This window comes from Myodes glareolus, chromosome 10, assembly GCF_982192425.1.
Source record: "Myodes glareolus chromosome 10, mMyoGla1.1, whole genome shotgun sequence".
Lineage (NCBI taxonomy): Eukaryota > Metazoa > Chordata > Mammalia > Rodentia > Cricetidae > Myodes > Myodes glareolus.
In genome coordinates, this window is record NC_142035.1 from 66,627,673 (window position 1) to 66,638,292 (window position 10,620).

Below are 10,620 nucleotides of genomic sequence, written 5' to 3' on the forward strand. Positions count from 1 at the left end.
ACACATGTGGCAAATTGGTTTATGTGTTTATAAAGAACTCTACCACCTAAAAATGAGAGAAAACACACTTTAATATTTGTCTTTTGTCCTTTTGGGTCTGACATTTTTCTTTAATATGATTATGCTTAGCTGAAACCATTTCCCGTAAATTACAAAATTGAACTTTTCTTTTTATTCATTTAAAATTTCTGATTTTAATTCTTCCTAAAGGAATACGTTTGAACAAAATACATTCATCCCATAAATACTTTAGCAGCAAAACCTTCCCAGCAGAGTCCTTTCTCTACTCCAGTCAAGGCTGCACCCTTGAGCAGGAAGGCATGTCCCATCAACCCTGTCAACTTCAGGATGTTTCTGCTTCTTGCCTTGCGGCTATGCCTGCTCGCAGGGACCTGAAAACAGACCCATACGGTGATTAATAGCCTTCTTTATCTTTCAAATCCTTTGGTATCCTCTACACTTAGCTGGTGAGGACCTTTAGCAAGGAAGACAACTGGGAAGGCCTAAGTGTGAAATCCACCAATGCATTTGGAACTACATGTTGCTTTCAGCCAGCAGTATTTTAATGGCTTTCTTAAAGTAAACCTACATAAGAGATCATTTCCCTCCTTCCTCCTGTAGGCTGAAGTAGCAGTTTTGTCAGGTGAGTTCATGGCAGGAGACTACCTAGCAGGCATTATTTGGACCCTGTTAATTCCAGGTGCTCTCTGAATGACAGAAGCCTTTCCTGACGTCAGAGACATGGCCAGACCATAAAGACGTGCACGTGCACATAACCAGAAGACTAACCTTGGCTTCCATTGAAGGTGGTTTTCTGGACCTTTTCCTCTACCAGTCACTGTCCTCTGACCCTTGACTGTTTCTCGACCTGCTCCCTCGACACCTGCTGAGATGGAGAAGCAAGATCTCAACTCTTAAGTGGCCAGAAGGTAGGCAGGTGTTACTTTTTATTCATATATATATATGAATATATATAGTTACAGTCACCAAACACTTGCACTTCTGTTCTGCAATTCTCTCTGTGAGATGCATACCTTACAATAGTGCATAATATGTGGTTAACAGTGGAGATGTCTGGGGTCAAGTCACATTGACTGGAGGGAAAAAATGGAACAATGTGAGATAAATCTGATTGGTATGGACAGAAAGCCATGCTGACTCAGGCATAAATGCATCTCCCAAATTGCTATGCAAATGAAGAGCAGATAACAAAAGCTGACTCTTTCCTCGCCACCCATTGCTTAAAAATAGGACAGACGCATGCCTTGTCTCCCAGTCCATCCTAAATAATCCACTTGGATATTCTTCACTGAGTGCTTTAGTTACCCAGTCTACTTTTGACAGTGGGTTGGAAGGATCAGAAAGCGGTTTCCACATTAGAAACCACTGCAGTGCACTGGTTTTGTGTTTTCCTGATGCATGGTCCATCCAAAGTAGTTTTCCTTCTATTTATGTGAGAGGAGAGGCTCGTCTGCTGAGTAAATAGCGTTGCTCTGTTCTCTCAGAGTCTGTAAGATCACCTTCTTCAGAGTTGTCATCCTCTTCCTCCGGTGCTGAGGGTCTGGAGGTCTTCAGAAGGCAAGTGAGATGTTACTTGATTAGATAACCCTGTGGACATTTCTCAAAGGCACAGCCTCGTTTTCCTTCATGAGAATTAAGATGCTTCTTCAAGGAGTTTGTTCTCAAGAACAGTTATCACACTTTGGACACTTGATCTGGCATTCTTGTGTGTGGATGGGCAAACACTGGTTGAGGTCCTGCCTCCACACAAACAGCTTGTCACAGTAATCACACTTGAGATTCTTCTCACCCGTGTGGATGACCTTGTGTAACTCTAGGTGAGCCTTCTGGGTCAAGGACTTGTCACACAAAGTACACCCATAATTCTTCTGACCTGTATGTGTTTTAGGTGTGTCCGTAGGTTGCTTGGATCCCTAAAAGCCTTACTACAAAAATCACACTTGTGGCGCTTCATACCCATATGACTCATAAAGTGAATGTGGAGTTTGGAAGGAGAGCTAAAAGCCTTGGGGCACATGGAACACTTCCACTTTCTTTCCTTGCTGTGGCTTGGCCCGTGGTTGCTGCTGTGGCCCTGCCAGGGAGATGACTATGGATGTGGCTGGTCAGATGAGTTTTGAACTCTGAATAGGAATTGCACTACTTGCCACAGTTACAGAGGTGCACATCTGGGTGTTCAGGAGCACCAATCTGTTGAGCAAAATCCTGACTGTAATAGAAAAGCAGTTATTTTCAGGAGGGGTATCTTGGGAGGCAAAGAAATAGATTTTTCCATCATGGGGATAAGCCACCAAATTCTGTTCTTCATGGTTCCTGGCTTTGCCCACAAACATCATCCAATTACTCTCATTTTTCATCAGTTGTAATGATGCAGAATTCTAGGACACCATTGTGGTATATCTTTCAGACGTGGTTAACTGCCTTGTCTGTCCACTCTGTTGCTTCCATGGAGTGACTCTGCTGACCAATTAGAGTCCTGAAGCAAGTCGGCACAGGAATGGTTTCTGCAGTCCACACACCAACTTCTGTCCCTGCAGAGGATGTGCAGAGAACACGTTGCTTTGGGAGGGACAGCCTTGCTCTGTTCTCCATTGGTGTATCAGGAACAAAAGTCACTGGTCCGTGATCAGGGCAGTCTGAAGGGTAGGCTCAGTCACAAAGAGTGCACCAAATTGAAAAAAAGGTTGCCATGTTTTTCTTGTTTGAATTGGAGTCTTCCATTTGCAGCGAAGATGGTACAAAGCCTGTTTCCTAAGCTGTCTGAGGATACATCTACAGGACCTGTCACCATAGTAACCTCCTGCGTGATGGAAGAGACAGCCTCAGGCTCTAGGCTATGACCAACTTCAAAGAGAGAAACAGATTCTAGCGAGGCGAGGTTGTGTGAGGTAGAGAGAGTGCCACTTTGCAGAGTTGGTGCTGGTGACTCATGGTGTGGATGGAGTCACTGAGGGCACTGTCAGACATCCCATTGCTCTGATTTGCAGTGTGGTCTGTTTACACTTTCATGGATGGGTATCAACCGCCATGTCCTACAGTGTCTGCTGTCGGACTGCTGCTCGCAGAATCCACAGAGAGAGGTTCATGACTTCTGGAGTCATTGGGGATTTGTAACACCCGATTCTGTGTTACCCCCTTGGTACAGTTCTGTACTGTACTGTCTGCGAGTTGGGCAAGGGCTTGGAGATTGAAAGAAACACACAAGAGTCCTGGGTCATTCGAAAGGAGATCAGCTGAATGCCGTTTATTCAATTTAGGGGAAAACCTATTATACCTGGCTGCTGCATAAGGATTTCCTCCCAGGCAGGTGGGAAATTACCATACCAAAGATGAAACAAACCCTACAGCTAATCACCAGGCTAGGGCAGAGGGAGCACAGGAACAAACAGGAAGTTTTAGCTGACTGACCAGAAACTGTCCTCAAGATGCACCCCAGGAGCAGGGGCAGACCCAGGCTCTACAGGGATTTGCGAATGATCTCCTTCAATACCAGCCACTGTAAGCTCCTCTGCCATTCCATCTGTCGAGACTGGGCTGCTAACCCTAGAAACATTCTTCATAGTGATTGTTGTGTCCAATATCATGTCATGGCCATCATTAGGATGAAGATTTTGGGCACCATGTACATTCACAGAGCAAGAGTCTATTGAAACAGCACCTAATTCTAATCCAACATTTCCATTGGCCTGATAGGGATCTAGTGCTGAAGGACTAGATTGGTGATAGATAGCGCTGTATTACCATCAACATTTAGAGAGTTGGGGTGTATGTGCTGAGGAGATGGTCTGTTAGCCACATAAGATAAAATGCTGGGTAGAATAGTTCTGAAGTAATTGCTCTCTAGGTGAGGGTAAGGCGGTGGAGGTAGGGTGTAGTTTCTTTCAGGTAACCCACACATCACCCCTCGATCTCCATGCCCATGGGGAGCATCAGAGACAAGGCAGGAGGCAGAGAGCTCAGGGAGGGACCCAGGTTTGGAATTGCCACTGGGAGACCTGGAGCAGGGATGGCGACAGTGAGAGGGAGAGGCAGTCAAATGCCGGTGACTCCCTGAGACTGGTAGGGCATTGCTCACAGAGGATGAAGACAGTTGTTCCATCCCCACTGGGCTCAAATTCATGTTGTTCATCCTCTGTGGGCAGTGCAGGTGCTGGGAGTCTGACCGGAGAGCGCCGGAGCCCACGGTGTCACGTGCTATCACATCCCGCTGGTGACCACGCCTCTATGGACTGTCCAAAGTCTTTGAGGGCTGGCGGCAGTGCTCTGCACCAGGGGCCAGGCATGCTGGGCCACGCCCGGGCTATTATCTCTCGGGAATCGCTGGCAACCGAACTGGCTACCCTGAGGCCCGCGTTGGGGAGCACCTGCCCACCCTCCCGGCTCTTCATCTGCCTGGAGCTCGGCCCAGGGACCTTTGCGTGCTCGGGACTCTGCCAATTTAACTTTTCTTTATAGATAAATAAATCTCCACTCTGAATATATATAACAAATTTTCTTTTAAAATCCATTTATCTGTTGGCAGGCTCCAAGGTTGAATTATGTAACTCCAAAATTCTGTAATTCTCTCATTATCTCCATCGTCCTCATATAGACTATTTCTTACACTATATCTTACACTATATCATGAACTATGATTGTATTCACCCTCTTGTTACCTCCATAGTTCTCACACATTTTCCTCTCCTGTTAGTCTCTTTCCTTCCAACCAGGCTCTCTTGCATTTTGTGAGAGGCATTTGAGTAGAGAATAATATGTAAAACTAAAATTAAAAAAAATACAGCAAAGTAACAATACCTCTAAATGAACCGTAAATAGTAATAAATAGGGATTCACTAAGACAAAAACAGAAACATCAAAAAGATAAGAAAAAAACCAGTATCGGGGCATGGCTTGAATCCCAGCACTTGAGAGGCAAACGTAGGAGAATCTCTGTGAGCTGAAGGCAAGGCAGGTATACATAACGAGCTTCAGTACAGACCTCCATAGTAAGACCCTGTCTCAAAAATCCAAAAGCCAGGTTCATCAGAGGGGTGAGTTTGCTCCTGACCCGCGGCAGAAGCCCGGCAAGGAGGAGCTCAGACATTCCCTGACCTCCTTGACTCCCTGGTCACTCTGCAGGTGCTAAGCCCTCTCTCCTCTCTCCTTATATCCTATCCCAGCTTTCACCCAGGAACTCCTTCCTTTATTCCTCCCTTCCTCCTCGGGGCCATAAAATCCCCCAGCTCAGCCGGCTTGCACGCTGGGACTGGGCTGGAAGTGCAACCCGGCAGGAAGGAATTCCTGTGTTTCAATAGCCTGCCTGTGGAAAGGTAGGCCTTCTGTCAATGAGGTCCCTGCCCAACAAGGGAACCTGACCTGGTACCAGAAGATCCCTTAGAGAACATTTGAAGAAAGAGATGGGCAGACGCCAAGGCAGGAATTCCTCCAACAATCTGAAAAACAACATGAAAACACCAGATCCCAGTGACCCTACAACAGAAGGACTTGAACACCCTAATCCAGAAGAAGTGGAAAAAAGTGCCATTATGAAAGCAATAGAGTCCCTTAAACAGGATATGAATAACTCCCTTAAAGAAATGGATGAGAAGTATAACAAAAAGTTTGAAGAAATGAGTAAATCCGTAAATGATACCCTGGGAAACCAAGAAAAAACAAACAGGTAATGAAAAGAGTTCAAGAACTGAAAACTGAAATGGAGACAATGAAGAAAACACAAACTGAGGGCCAGCTGGATATGGAAAAGCTAGGTAAACGAACAGAGACTACAGAATCAAGCATAACCAATAGAATACAAGAGATAGAAAAAAGAATCTCAGATTCTGAAGACACCATTAGAGAAAACAAACGCTCTGATAAAAGAAAACGGCAAATCCAACAAATTCTCATCACAAAACATTCAAGAAATCTGGGACACAATAAAAAAACCCAAATCTAAGAATAATAGGGATTGAAGAAGAGAAGAATTGCAGATCAAAGGCCCAGAAAATATATCCAACAAAATTATAGAAGAAAACTATCCCAACCTAAAGAACGATATTCCTATGAAGGTTCAAGAAGCATACAGAACATCAAATAGACTTGATCAAAATAAAAATCCCCTCACCATATAATAGTCAAAACACAAAACATATAGATTAAAGAAAGAATATTAAGAGCTGCAAAGGAAAAAGGTCAAGTAACTTATAAAGGTAAACCGATCAGACTTACACCAGACTTCTCTATGGAAACCATGAAAGCCAGAAGGTCCTGGATAGAGGTACTGCAGAAACTAAGAGACCATGGATGCAAGCCCAGACTACTATACCCAGCCAAGCTATCATTTACTATCAATGGAGAAAACAAAATATTCCAGGATAAGAACAAATTTAAACAATTCGTAGCCACAAACCCAGCATTACAGAAAGTAATAGAAGGAAAATCGCAACCCAAGGAATCCAACATTGCCAACACTGCCTACAATAACTCAGACATCTAGCGACCCTTCACAAGCACAACCCAAAGAAGGGAAACACACAAACTCTACTACACAAAAAAAAATCAAAAAAAAACCCAGAGTCAACAACCACTGGTCATTAATATCAATGCAATCCCCATCAAAATCCCATCAAAATTCTTCACAGACCTTGAGAGAACAATAATCAAGTTTATATGGAAAAACAAAAAACCCAGGATAGCCAAAACAATCTTATACAATAAAGGAACTTCTGGAGGCATTACCATCCCTGACTTCAAACTCTATTACAGAGCTACAGTATTGAAAACAGCTTGGTATTGGCATAACAACAGAGAAGTCGACCTATGGAATCGAATAGAAGACTCGGATATTAATCCACAAACCTATGAATGCCTGATTTTCGACAAGGGAGCTAAAGGTATACAATGGAAGAAGGAAAGCATCTTTAACAAATGGTGCTGGCATAACTGGATGTCAACCTGTAGAAGAATGAAAGTAGATCCATATCAAACACCATACACAGAACTCAAGTCCAAATGGATTAAAGATGTCAACATTAATCTGACCACTTTGAACCTGATAGAAGACAAAGTGGGAAGTAGTCTACAGGACATAGGCACAGGAGACCACTTCCTATGTAGAACCCCAGTAGCACAGACAATAAGAGAATCAATGAATAAATGGGACCTCCTGAAACTGAGAAGCTTCTGTAAAGCAAAGGACACTGTCAGTAAGACAAAAAGGCTACCTTCTGACTGGGAGAAGATCTTCATCAACCCTTCATCAGACAAAGGTCTGATCTCCAAAATATACAAAGAACTCAAGAAACTACATACTAAAACTCTAATTAACCCAATTAAAAATGGGGTATTGAACTGAACAGAGAATTCACAACAGAAGAACTTCGAATGGCCAAAAGACACTTAAGGTCATGTTCAACCTCCTTAGCGATCAGGGAAATGCAAATCAAAACAACTTTGAGATATCATCTTACACTTGTCAGAATAGCTAAACTCAAAACCACCAATGATAGCCTATGCTGGAGAGAATGTGGAGTGAGGGGAACACTCATCCATTGTTGGTGGGAATGCAAACTTGTGCAGCCACTGTGGAAATCAGTGTGGCAGTTTCTCAGGAAACTGGGAGTCAACCTCCCTCAGGATCCACCAATTCCACTCTTGGGAATATACCCTAGAGATTCCCTAACATCTACAAAAGCATTTGTTCATCTATGTTCATAGCAGCACTATTTGTAATAGCCAGAACCTGGAAACAACCTAGGTGCCCTTCAATAGAAGAATGGTTAAAAAAGGTGTGGAACATATACACATTAGAGTTTTACTCAGCGGTAAAAAACAATGACATCTTGAATTTTGTATGCAAATGGATGGAAGTAGAAAACGCTTTACTGAGTGAGGTAACCCAGACCCAAAAAGAGGAACATGGTATGTATTCACTCATAAGTGGATTCTAACCATAATTAAAGGTCTTTGAGCCTATTATTCGTGATCCTAGAGAAGCTAAATAAGAAGATGAACCTGATGAAGATTATTTAGCTATCCGCCAGGAGGTAGGAAATAGACAAGAGTCCCAGGTAACCTTGGGTGCATGGGGGGGGGGTGGGAGGGTTGTTGGAAGGGGAGAGGGTTAGAGAGAAGGGAGTAGGGGAGGAATGGGGAAAGCTCGGTGGACCGGGATGGGTGGGAGGGAGGAAGGATTAATATGGGATCAGGGAAGAATATATTTCAACTAAGGGAGTCATTTTAGGGTTTATAGGAAACTTGATTATATATGGGATCCCAGGTCCAAGGAGAGATCCCCAGATTGTTCTCTGGACAGAGGAGAGGGTGCCTGAACCGGCCTTGGCCCATAACCATACTGATGAATATTTTGCTTATCACCATAGATCCTTCATCTGGCGATGGATGGAGATAGAGACAGAGACCCACATTGGAGCACTGGACTGAGCCCCCAAGGTCCAAAAGAGGAGCAGAGGAGGGAGAACATGAAAAAGGAAGTCAGGACCACGAGGGGTGCGTTCACCCACTGATACAAGGGGACTGATCTAATGAGAGCTCACCAAGGCCAGCTGGACTGGAACTGAAACGAGCATGTGATCAAACCGGATTCTCTGAATGTGGCTGACATGGGGGCTGACTGAGAAGCCATTGACAATGGCACTGGGTCTTGTTTCATCTGCATGTACTGGCTTTTTGGGATCCTAGTCTGTTTGGATGCTCACCTTCCTAGACCTGGAGGGAGGTGGGAGGAACTTGAACTTCCCACAGGGCAGGAAACCATGACTGCTCTTAGGACTGGAGAGGGAGGAGGAGAGAGAGTGGAGGGAATGGGAGGGTATTGGGAGGAGGGGAGGAAGTGGAAATTTTTATAAATAAATAAATAAATAAATAAATAAGTAAATTAAAAAAAAAAAGATGTTCACTTACTTGGAATCCATACTTACCCCCAGGAGAAAACTCCTAAGAGATAGTGTTTGGAATTGTCTTCACTTACACATTAGCCCTACTTGAAAGTGCTGTTTCATAAACGCATTCTTTACACTCATAACTAATGAAACCACTGTATATCTTTGCCTAGTGTAGTAATTAATGCTTTTCCTTGCCCTATAAAAAACTAATGAATCAAAGAAAACATATTCCAAGACATTCAGTCCTTATTGATGGACAAGGTGTTTAGTATTGAGGTTCCTAATACAGAGTCATCAAGTTCAATGTCTCTATTGAACAATGCTCATGTAAACCATCATCCATGTGTATTTCATTTTCAATCTAGAAATACTGCAAGCTTACTCGCACACTCAACTGAAACATTTAATATTTGAAACTTCTCAAATTGGCTGGAACATCTCTATTTTTAAATATTATTTAGGAAATTTAAATGATTGTCTCCTTTTCAAATCCATTCATAAATACATAAATGAAAGAAAATGACTTTGTAGCTTCAAATTTACTGAACTCAATAAACTAAATGTTTAATTGTTCTTTTGATACAATGTCTTTTTGTGTATCCCAGGTTGGCTTCATGGCAATCCTCCTGCTTCTGTCTACTAATATGTGCACAAACATGCCCAAAGTACCTTTAACAATCCTTTTTATATTTCCGATTTTCTTTCTTACTTTATACCACACATTGAAAAATTACTATTTTTCAAAGTTCTTTACCAATATTTATTCAAATTGTTTTTCAGAAATAAAATGAGTATAAACATTACCTATAAATGGTAGGAGAAAATAAAAAAATAAATACAAATACAGGTAATTTTAGATAGTATTTTGTTTTGAAATTATTCATATTGTATCTAAAAATGAAATTAGCTGTTTATAAAAGACTCTATGATGGATATGAATTAGAAGTAGAATTTTGATAACTTAAAAATGCTAGGAGGAAGAAAGTACACAAAAGTCTCTCATCTTCAATGTCATATCCCTTCCTACTCTCTTATTCTGTTTTCCTTTGTGGTTTCCTGTGGTTGATAAATTCTGTGGTCTACTTGAGAATTTGCCATTTAGTTTTCAGGGTTGTTTAAGCTAACTCATATCTTTTGTCTCTGGAAATTACAACTCTCACATAGTTGAACATTTTATTTTCTTGAAAACATTAAAGGCTTTTGTCTGTATTTTTGAAAGTGCCTCAGGTAAGGTGATACACAGGTGTGTTCTACTGTCTTCCAGTCTGTGGTCTCTTGACTTTTTGTATATACTTCCCCACCACACTAAACCAGGGACATTGGAACTCTGTTTCTCACTCTATTGCTCTAAAGGATAGAAAATTTTCCAGGGAAAGAGCACTGCCTTATATAACTACACATCCACAGGTTTCTGTCAAGATTTAAACATTCAATGAATATCTGTTTAACCAAACAAAACTGCATAACTACTAAAAAATTAATCCTAAGATCATGTATAAAGAAATAATCAAAATAGTCCAAACTAGGACTATAGAAATAAGAGAACAATAACTCATAATACAATTGTCCAAACATGTATTTTAGTTTCAAAAAGAGTACATTAATTCATAACACTGCCTTTAAAGTCAGAAAAGCTTCCCAATTGATTGTGCACACAGCAACAAAGAAGGGCAAGAACATCAGTCTCCTCTCATAGACTCCTCTAAAACCCTTGCTT

At 42.0% G+C, this 10,620-nt stretch overlaps 1 pseudogene; it reads right to left on the reverse strand.

The window, feature by feature from the left end:
• Window positions 1–1,445: 1,445 nt before the first annotated feature.
• Window positions 1,446–4,150, reverse strand: LOC125416897 (PR domain zinc finger protein 4-like; annotated as a pseudogene).
• Between the last annotated feature and the right edge of the window lie 6,470 nt (window positions 4,151–10,620).